The sequence below is a fragment of the Penaeus monodon genome, chromosome 18, assembly GCF_015228065.2.
Source record: "Penaeus monodon isolate SGIC_2016 chromosome 18, NSTDA_Pmon_1, whole genome shotgun sequence".
Classification (NCBI taxonomy): Eukaryota; Metazoa; Arthropoda; class Malacostraca; order Decapoda; family Penaeidae; genus Penaeus; species Penaeus monodon.
In genome coordinates this window covers 49423095-49434885 of record NC_051403.1, presented here as the reverse complement: position 1 = coordinate 49434885, position 11791 = coordinate 49423095, and the positions used below count along the sequence as shown (strand labels likewise).

General features: G+C 36.9%; 1 protein-coding gene across 1 annotated transcript in view; it reads right to left on the bottom strand.

The window, feature by feature from the left end:
- Nucleotides 1-10516: 10516 nt before the first annotated feature.
- The window catches only part of LOC119584584 (caskin-1-like), a 140163-nt gene continuing 138888 nt past the window's right edge, over nucleotides 10517-11791 (bottom strand). Inside the window, exon 11 of the mRNA XM_037933272.1 lies at nucleotides 10517-11791. This exon is cut by the window's right edge and continues 315 nt beyond it. The gene's annotated coding sequence lies outside the window, so the exon portion shown is untranslated.

Here is an 11791-nt window from a genome sequence, read left to right as displayed (position 1 = left end):
CATCCTCAGGACTCCCCCACCATTGATAGCATGGAAGAAAGGAAAATCGATGCCAGCACAGCTGATAGAGCGCAGTCCCGTCGCCTCTGACCGGGGGGGACAAGGAGAGAATAAAAGGGCTCAGCACAGGACGGGGTATTGGAAGCAGACCAGGGCAGCTCCCCAGTCCTTCAAACTAGCAGGTCAAGGTCGGTGAGCTCACCAGTTCCCCCTTTGAAACTCTCATTCACCCAACCACCAAAAATAAGACTAATTTTCCATAAAAGAAATATACAAGATAAATATTACAAACTTATTTTCCATGATTATAACATTTCAAAATATTAGGCACAGTAGAGATTAGTTTGTATGCACACAATTACATATACATTTTAATTTTGAGGCAAGTAAGAAAACATACGGTCAAAGATTTATTAGTAAATTCGGCTTCTCAAAGAAAAATAAGAATACATAAGAAAAATACAAGACAGTAATATATTTGCCCTTCTCTCTCTCCCCCTCCAAGGAGAGAGTCAGTAAGGCTGGCTTTTGCAAATTCACAATTTTAACTCCCCCTTTTTCCCCCTACTTAGTCATTAGCTAAGTATTGGAGAGACACAAGTAAGGAGCTACTTAGAAAATGTGGAAATAATATTTATTATGAAGCTACCTATTAATAAATATAAATAGAAAAAGACAAAATAGAGAGCCCCTACCTGCTCCCCAGTTCCCTGGCTTGGGAACAGCCCAAGCACAGGCAAGAGTCAGGTAAGCAGGTCAAAGCAAAGGTGAGGAGGCTACCAACTTATAAGACAAAGAAAGGCAATGAAATAGTCAGAGTAATGCAAGATATGCCTTCTATCAAATTAACACATGAGGACCTAGAAGGTATGATGCTGGACAACAAAAAGGGGGTCGCCCCCCCCCCCTCCCCCTCTTCAAGACTGAAGAACAACCAAAGAGAAACCTGTTCATATATTTATTTTGTGTGTGTTTTTATGGTTTTATCCAGTGGAGTAAAGATAGAATATACCCATTATGTGAAAATAAAGATACCAAAAGAGAAAATAACCCCCCCCAAACCCCATCCATAATGCCTGGAGAGGAATATATAAATATGATTGTTTACCGATCAGTCATGACAAGATCCCAAAAGAAAAAGGGAAAATGCAAAAAAAAATAAACATACCCACAAGAATGCATATCCTATATATTAAGCAGTTTTTTGTATAAAAGACTGTAATACTCTATTTTAGTGCATAAGTAGTAAGGACAGGAACCTCCCAGTTTCCTTCCTGCCCCTGTTACCAGACAGGAAAAAAGGAAGTAGGAACAGGGCTTTCCTTAAACCCACTCCACAATCATTTTTTCCCCTTTGTTTAGAATATATAAAGAGAAGTTTTTAAATACAGATTTAGTAACAACCTATCAAGGTGCCTGAAAAGGCCCCGTCGGCCGAAAAACGCTCGCGCCTAGGTTTTACTGTTAATGTATGAGTGATGTGTGAGTGTTATTACACTTCAGATATACAGTGGCTCAGAAAACATAAAAAAACAGTACACAGAGAAAGTGAAGCGACAAACTCAAGGAGGATTTCAAACCAACAATAACAGGAAAGAAAACCAGAGAGGAATTCCCACCTGCAACAACACAGAAGGAAAACAGGTTAGAGCTAAGCTACCCCAGATCCATTTGGGGTTCTTAGCATCTTTTGTTATTTTTTGCATGTAGGTCTTGGTTTCTTTCTGAACTATACAGTTTTGGTGTTGCCCCCCCACCCCTTTTCTTGTAGTTTGCACCTCCAGCATTTTACTGTTTGTTTGTTTTTTTTCTTTTCTTTTCTAGTCAGTATTGAAGGGTTTGCTTGTTAGTATACAAAGGAGTGAAGTGTTCCAATTCTGTGATGTTTTGATGATTAAATCTATGAAAAGTAAAAGCGTCTATGGTAATAAAGGAAAAAGAAATGATTGTTGCAAATAAGCTCAGCAAGTACAGTGTTTGATACAGAATTGGTGAAAGATACAGTTCAGTAAAAGCAAAGTCTGAAAGAGAAAGTGCAAAAGGTTAGAAAAAAGAACAGCCCTTGTATATTTTATTGCAACATATTTCATTGCATTGCAACATAGAGACCCTACCTAACCTGACCTAACCCCTGAAAACATTCCTCTATAATACAATATAATAATAATAATCTATATAATTTACAAAAAGATAATAGGAAAATAAAACAAGAGACCCCCCCCCCCAGATAACGGGCAAAATGGAGACTAGACAACAAGCAAAAAAGAAAGATAGGCAGGAATCTGGTGAAACTATGAACTCAGGACCTTCAGTCGAGGAAGGAAGGGGCACAGAAATTTATTAGTAAATTCTGGCTTCTCAAAGAAAAAATAAGAATACATAAGAAAAATACAATGAATATAATATATAATATAATATAATAATATAATATAATATAATAATAATAATATAATATAATATGAATATACCCATTATGTGAAAATAAAGATACCAAAAGAGAAAATAACCCCCCCCCCAACCTCACCATAATGCCTGGAGAGGATATATATAAATATGATTGTTTACCGATTATTATATTTAATAATATATATATTTATATATACATATATATATGGTATATATACATATATATATGATATATATATATATATATATATATATATATATGATATATATACATATATATATGGGTATATATACATATATATTGATATATATACATTAAAATATGATATATATACATATATATATGATAATATACATATATACATGATAATTTTTTCCACAGGTTCTTTTTAACAGAGGAAGGAAGGAGGCACATCAACATGGGCAACAAAGGACGGCTCAACCCCACCCCCCCCCCTGGTTCTTGTATTTGCTTTCCCTCTGTTTCTCTGTTTCTTTTTCAGACTCTCAGGCACCAGGACAGTTGAATGGGAACATCAAAATGCCTAACCTAACCTAACCTGACCTAGCCAAACCTAAACTAACCTAACCTAATCTAACGCAACCCAACCTAACCTAACCTAACCCTAACCTACCCTAACCTAACTTAACCTAACCTAGTCCAGGCAGTTCAGACAGGATACTCCAAGTAAGGAACCTAAACTAACCTAACCCAAACTAACCTAACCTAACCTAACCTAACCTAACCTAACCTAACCTAACCTAAACTAACCTAAACCAAACCTAACCTAACTCATTGTGCTCAATTCGTTCGCTTTTCCTCCTCCCTCCCCCCCCAAAGAAAAACTGAAGTGACGCCTTTGGCTTTGTTAGCATTAGTATCATCATGGCGATAGTGGCAATGGTAAGCGTAATAATAGTAAAAAATAGTAACTGATGATATTAATTCTTGTTGTCAAAGCTCGTCTAACCATTCGCTATAAAATTGGTATTATCACTATCATTAATAATAGTGCTAAGATTATTTATATTATTACCATCATTAATTGCTATCATCATCATTATTATTCATATTATTATTATCATTACTATTGCTATTTTTTTTTTTTTATTAATATTATCATTATAAAAATAATTATTATTATCATTGATTTTTCATTTCTTTTATAATCGAGTTGCCTTTTAGGGTTTTATGAAGAATGATCGAGAGGCAAGTCTCGGAAAAGCGACGACGGAAAAAGTTGACAACAGCACGTCATAAGTCTTAGAGGTTGTGCACAGGACGGGTCTTTTGTGCGGACAAGCGGTTCATTGCGAAGGTTCGGAGCGTCGAGATATGGTATGAGTGGACCATGAAATCCCGTTTCGAGTCGCTTGCAGTCGATATTATACAAATCATTATCATCATTTTCATTAGTATCATTATTTTTCTATTATCATTGTGAAAATCATTATTATGGTAATTATTGGTGGTGTTAGTACGTTTTTTTTTTTTTTTTTTTTTTTTTTTTTTTTTTTTTTTTTTTTTTTTTATCAAGAATCACATAATTCTTATTACCACTATCATTTTCATTATCATTGCGAGGTTCGGAGCGTCGAGATATGGTATGAGTGGACCATGAAATCTGTTTCGAGTCGCTTGCAGTCGATATTATACAATCATTATTATCATCATTTTTTATTTCTATCATTATTTTTCTTTTATCATTGGTTTTATATCATTATTATGGTAATTATTGGTGGTGTAGTAGCTTTTTTTTTTGTATCAGAATCATATAATTCTTATTACCCCTATCATTATCATTATCATCTTTGTTATTGTCGTAATTGTTCTTGTTATTGTTATAATTATTATTAATTATTGTTATTATTATGTATAAACATATATATATATATATTATATATATATATATATAATATTATATATATAAAACATATATATATTATATATATTTTATTATATATAAAATATTGTAATTATATAATACATTATATATATCATATAATATATATTATATAATGTATATAATAGAATTTCATATGTAATTATCAATTATTATTATCATAATTACATATCAAATATTACATGATTATATATTTATAACCAATAATACACATATACATATACGTAAAACGGGTACACATATACGTATACACATATACGTATACGTATACACTATACGTATACGTATAAAACTATACGTATACGTATACACATATACGTATGCGTATACATATATAGTATGCTAGCAGAACAACGAAGGGAAGTACAAGAAAACACACGAATATGCCGAAGGCCCCTTTTCGCATTTACTGTTTCATCAGAGCACATAAAAAGGGATATATACATGTACTGAGCGGTCAGGTCACGTCGATAATTAGGTGTGCGACGACCTTGGCTAGTTCGTGGCTCCCTGTTACGGTGTTTAAGTTTTTAGTTGTGTGTATGAACGCCTCTTCTACCATCTTTCCTTTTTCGTGGGGGCAGACCTTGTTTAATGATGGAGGCCTGGGACCACTTAGGGAGATGGCCGTCGGAGTCCACCTTTCAACGAAGGCGCTTCTCTTGTCATTTCGTCGGAGGGGGTTGCGGTGTTCGTTGATATATTTTATATATATATATTTTATATATATATATATATATATTATTTTATAATATAATATATATTATTATATCGTATCATCATCATCGTTAGCAGCAGCAAAGGCACAGCCTGAATCAGTTCGCTGCCCGGACGTAGGCGCCCCAATCTTTTCCAACCTTGTCTGTCTTGTGATTTTTCAGTCTCGGCCCCCAAATTTCGTTATTTCGTCACGCCATCTTGTCACTGGTCTGGCCCTAGGTTTCTTTATGTTATCTATAGCCCAGTCTGATACTTTGTCCGTCTGCCGTCCTGCCTCCGACATATATGACCTGCCCATTTTTTTTTTTTTTTACTTTTGTTTGTTCCCTGATCCACAATCGCCGTCATCCGATCTCTTATGCTAATTCTCAATATTAACTTTTCCGTCCCTCTCTGGGTACTTAATTAGTTTCTCTCTCCAGTAATTTGGTTGTAGTCCATGGTTCTAATCCATAGGACAAAAATGGAAGGACGCACTGGTAAAGACTCTTCTTTTTAGACATAATGGCAAGGAGTCTCTTGGTATGCTACTGTGTCTACCGAAGGTGCTCCAGCCTAGACTGATCCGTCGGTTTATTTGCTCTTCGCTAGATGTGTGTATATGTATATATATATATATATATATATATATATATATATATATATATATATATATATATATATATATAATATATAATATATATCATATATATGTGTGTGTGTGTGTGTGTGTGTGTGTGTGTCCACTACCTCTAGCGCTTCGCCTTGTACACGTATCATTTCGAATTGGACTCTTCTGTTGAACATGATCTTAGTCTCTTTTCTTGTTCTTTCCGACTTTCAAACTTTCTCTATTCAGGTCGTTTATTAATTGCTGCATTTCATTTGAAGCTTCACTGAAAAGAACAATATCGTCTGCAAATATTGGATTGTGTAGGTATTCGTGTGCTATTTTGATACCCTTTCCGTTCCATTCTAGCTTCTTGAATATTTTCAAGGCAAGCTGTAAGCATTTTTGGTGAGATGGTGTTGTCCTGTACATCACCCATTTTTAATTGGTATTTTACCAGTTTCCGTGTAGAGCTTGATGGCTGCTGCTCCATCTCTCGTATATATCTTCTCATATTTAACATTATACCTCCTCTACTCCCTGTCTTTGGATAGCTTCTAGTATAGTTAGTATTTGTACAGAGTCAAATGCCTTTTCGTAATCGTAGAATGCCATACACAGGGGTTTCCTATATATATATATATATTTTTTTTTTATTTTATTTGGGTGAGCGTGTGGATGTGGTCCACTGCGTAAGCCTGCTTGTTCCTAAGGCTGGTTAGAATCCAGATGTCAGAGATGCGAGTTGTGATGACTTTTGTGACCAGTTTGTAAACTCCGTTCAGCCGAGTCAGCTGCTGCTGACTCGGCTGAACGGAGTCCTTGCCCGCCGTGGTGCCCAGCCACAGCAGTAACCTCCAGGCGACAGTTGCAACTTCTCGCGCCTGGGCGGGGCGCGAACCGCCGACCCCTCGGATGAGGCCGACACGTTACCACTGTACTAGCCCGGAGGCTTATGAGTCGGTAATTTTTATATCCTTTATATTCCTTTTTTTTTTTATAAATAACCCTCAACTGATCAGGACTCGAAACTAGGTCACTCCGGGTATAAAACCGGAGGCCAGTACTAAACCAACCATGCCACACGACCCACTGAAAGGAGTGTGTAACTAGGATCTCACTAGATCCATAGATATTACCTATCTACTCATACTTGAGTAATGATAACGAATTTTACACACACTCCCCGTGGGCACGTGGAAATTGATTTAGCAATTCAAATCCTAAGTCAGATTTTTTTTTTCAAGTGCCCTGTCCTACAAGGATGTTGGCGATCATGGATTTTCCATGATTTTCTTGGCAATTTAGAGCGGTGGTTTGCCGTTGCCTTCCGCCCGGTATTTTTATCGAGTCATCATCTCTATTTACCGGGTCTGGGACCGGCACTGACCCGGGCTGGCCTACCCACCCAGTGGTAAGGTAGGCAATCGAGGCGAAGTTCCTTGCCCAAGGGAACAACGCGCCGGCCGGTGACTCAAACCCTCGAACTCGGATTGCCGTCGTGGCAGTCTTGAGTCTGATGCTCTAACTACTCGGCTATCGCGCCCTTATATATAATATATATGTATATACATATATAAACCGACGCTTTGCATTTATCAGCTTGCCAAGCCCGTAACAAAGAACTTCGATTTAATGATGATGACCTCCATCAACGGCGAGGATATGGTCACCGTGGTTGAAACCGGTTTTTGCGACTTCCTGTCCATTTCGGAAGAAGTAAAGTCACTCGGATTACAGACGGAGAAGTTGGACGAACCCGAATCGTACAAATCGTAGAGTGGCGTCCGATACCTATACCACGTGGCTAAGGACGTGAGAGTGAAAGCAGAGGGAAAGACCGTGACGGCCACAGCGTCTGTCTAGGATCATTATTTCACCATGGTCGGAATGGGGTTCCTCATGGGAGCAACGTTTCGGTTCGAGGAGGACGGGATGTGGATGTTGACTTTCCATGACGGGGCGAGGAGGAGGACGGTAGTGAGGCGGCGTTGTTGCGAGTGGTATTACGAGAGAGCAGTACAGTCGTGAGTAAAACAAGTCAAGGAAAAGAGTGAAAAAGAATAAAAGAAAGGAAAAGAGAGGAAGCAAAATCCAATCGGGCATGGGTGGCACTGCCAAATAACCGCTCAGTAGTGTATTGAGGGGTCCGCGGTGGCCGAATGGTTAGAGCGTCGGATTCAAGACTGTCACGACGGCAATCTGAGTTCGAGGGTTCGAGTCACCGGCCGGCGCGTTGTTCCCTTGGGCAAGGAACTTCACCTCGATTGCCTGCCTAGCCGCTTGGTGGATAAGCCAGCCCAAGTCAATGCCGGGTAAATAGAGATGGTGACTCAAAAAAAAAAAAACACATCAGGCGGAAGGCAATGGCAAACCACCGCTCTAAATTGCCAAGAAAATCATGGAAGCCCATGATCGTCAAGGCCGCGGTGGCCGAATAGAGCGTCAGACTCAACACTGTCACAACAGCAATCTGAGTTCGAGGGTTCGAGTCACCGACCGGCGTGTTGTTCCCTTGGGCAAGGAACTTCACCTCGATTGCCTACCTAGCCACTGGGTGGCCAAGCCAGCCCAAGTCAGTGCTGGTCCTAAGCCCGGATAAAATAGAGAGAATGATTACCCAAAAGGTAACACCGGCACTCTCCGTGGAAAGGAACTGGGGACCCTACCACGTACTCACTCCAAGAGCATCACAACATGAAAACTACAATTAAGTATCATGCTGTGACCACGGTGGCTCAGACATGAACCTACCGTTAAAAGAAGAAAATATACATATATATGTATATACATACACATACATATGCATATATATATATTTTTTTTTTTTTTTTTTTTTTTTCAACGGTATAGGCTCATGTATGACCAGCCATGGTCCCAGCATGACACTCAATTGCAGTTTTTCATGTTGTGATGCTCTTGGAGTGAGTACGTGGTAGGGTTCCCAGTTCCTTTCCACGGAGAATGTCGTTGTCACCTTTTAGGTAATCATTCTCTCTATTTTATCCGGGTTTGGGACCAGCACTGACTTGGGATGGCTTGACCACCCAGTGGCTAGGTAGGCAATCAAGCTGAAGTTCCTTGCCCAAGGGAACAATGCGCCGGCCGGTGACTCGAACCCTCGAACTCAGATTGCCATCATGCCAGTCTCGAGTCCAATGCTCTAAGAACTCGGCCACCGCGGACTTATATATAAATATACATGTATATATAATATATACATATATATATATATATATATATATACAATATATATATATATATATATATATATATATATATATATATATATATACACATATACACACAGACTGAGACAGAAACAATAAACACACGCACACACGCACGCACACAGGTACGCACGCATGCACGCACGCACAAAGTACATACATATATAGACAAAGCTGTAAATAAATGGAAAAATAGACCAGCAGCTTGCTAGGTTTTTAGTTTTTTTTTGCATTTATAGACAATTAGATACTTGTTAATTGAATTATAACAGCAGTCTAAATAATTCTTGGTCTGAGAATCGTTGATGCTGATCACTTTGGGTTAATGACATTACACTCTTTGTTTTTCTTAAATACATCTGATTGGGTTGTCATTGGGATGAAATGGAAACAAAAGTCATCTAAAAACACTAAAGATTATACTTCTTCAATATTCAATATTAAGGTATATGATATACATACAGTAATGAAAAAGACAGCTGACAACAGCATGGAAAATATGATGGCTAGATGTCAATACTCAACACAAAATTGGCAGATTTATATATATATTGTACATACTATACAAAAAATAAGCCTCCTATAAACTGCTACCTTAATGTTGTAAACAAGTGAAATATCACTTATGATAACTCCCAAGAAACACATAAAGTTGCTTTCCAAAACTCAAAAAGTTCAGATCACACCAAGGAAATATGAAATACATTTGTGTTTTAACTTGCAATGACTATCAAACACAGCTTTGCCAATCTTTCTGTTTTAACTGTCCCACTATTTGGCATTTCTTACAGACCAAAGACAACTCTACTATAAAGTGGGGTATAATAGCATACATAGAGAAAAATGTTCATGAAGACATGCAATGTTGCTTAACATATCTATCAAAGGACTTGTTAATCCTGTCCAGTGCTCAATATTGCATGATTCCTCCTGACATTCTAGTAGGCTAACTACCATACAAACAGCCTATTATTACATAGGTTCACAGGTAATTCTGAGCTCAAAATCCTATATAAGTTTATGTAAGTGTATGCATATGGCTGTGCACTTTTAAGCCCTTTCTTTCTTAAGAGGGTATAGGCTATTGACTAACTGAGAATGCCTTCTACATTGTCTGGTCATACAGCTAGCATAATAGAAAACTTGCTATGTTAATTTCATCCTTTCAGTTTTCAAATAAACATTTATCACATAAGTATTGTTTACAAACAAAAACCACAGAACAGTCATATTCACACTGATAATCCTATCTTCTGGAAAATTCCTGTGATTATATTGCAAGCTTAACCCATCCTCTTTCTCAGATTCAAATTCAACTACGCCTTTCCTGCCTGAGCTACCACGTGACCAGCATGTTTTGGATCTTCTCCTTCTAGTAACAAGTATAAGCTAAAATGGCATATATCCTCGATGTGAACTTTTCATAATGCAAAGCTCAATGAGACTGGTAACAGATTGAAAACCCTATGCAGAAAGATCATAGAGCAAGCATAGAAAGTGAGTGTATAACTCGTCTTGTAAACAAAGGCTTTCTCTTCTGAGTGGACAGGAAACAAAATTCCATCAGTTTCACTTTGACTTCCATCTGTTTTTTGGATTAAAGTTTGAAACCCACACACAGTATTATCCCTAGATATTTACAGATTCTGTACAAGATATTTACAGTGTAATTAACAAAATATTTTACTTGTTTTGTTTTTCTCTCTACCCCTGTAACAAGATTCATATCACTTCATAATACACAGCAACCAGTAATACAGAACAAAAATGTAAATTGACTATATTTCAGAAATATATATTTATCTTTATTAACTTAGGTAAAAGATTGGGTTTGATAATAATAATAAAAAAGAGAGAGATTGCAGCAATAAATCCATGTATATGAATAAGTACAGATTTTCTATGCAAGATCTGATAACTTTCAAGGAACTAGATCATGTTCTGCATCCCCCATTTGTTACTTCCAAGAAAATACAAATAATGATATCAATAACTACCACCATTTCTTGGCAATATTTTGCTTCTAAAACCTCTGGTTTTGGTTTAATTATATGATATATTGGAGAAATTCCACTAATTTTTGTCTCCTGGTATATATGATTGTTTCATCTAATATACATAGTACAACATACACCACAAGTTAAGTCTAACCACATCATTGATGTGCCTTTGGTGGGCATGTGGATTATCATAGCGCAATTGGCCCGAGGGCAAAAATATTGTTCCAACTACCCTTTACACATTATCAATACAGAAACTTTTATATGATATTCTTTTACATCAAAATAAATTTGGTGCAATCTACAATACAGTCACTTGTAAATCACATAAGTACTTGTGCAATTTACTTAACAGATTAGCCTTGATTCAACACTCTATATATACTGTATTCATAAGGCAAACTTTTTTTTGAATCTCAGTTCTCATTCCAACTGCCTTGTTTCTGTATAACACATTTTTATTCTATAATTACTACATGGCCATAGTCTTCTCCATTTCACTGAATAACCATAGCAGAGACCTACAATATTAAAAAAGAACAACAGAAAAGAAAGAAAATATAATCTTGTGGTTTTATGAGCCTCAACAGTTGCATCAATGAAATCACTTATATCTAAAAGTTGAGATCAAGGACATTATCCTGCAGTCAAAAAAGTGATGATGAATGGTGCCATTTTGGGGACAAGGAGAGCAGGAATACTTCCTGAGGAGCATCTATAGTCCTAAATCTGCACTCTCTCTCCATATATGGTATATTTTTTAAAACATAATAATGACACACACATCGGTGCAGGTTTGATACCCAACTAGCAAGTTTATATGATAACAGTGTATTTAGTGCCGATAAATTCTCTTAAAATATAATCTTCTCTTCTATGATTTCATTACAATCACTGTTACAGGATGTTTCTTCATAACTTAACCAATACATCTCCACAGAC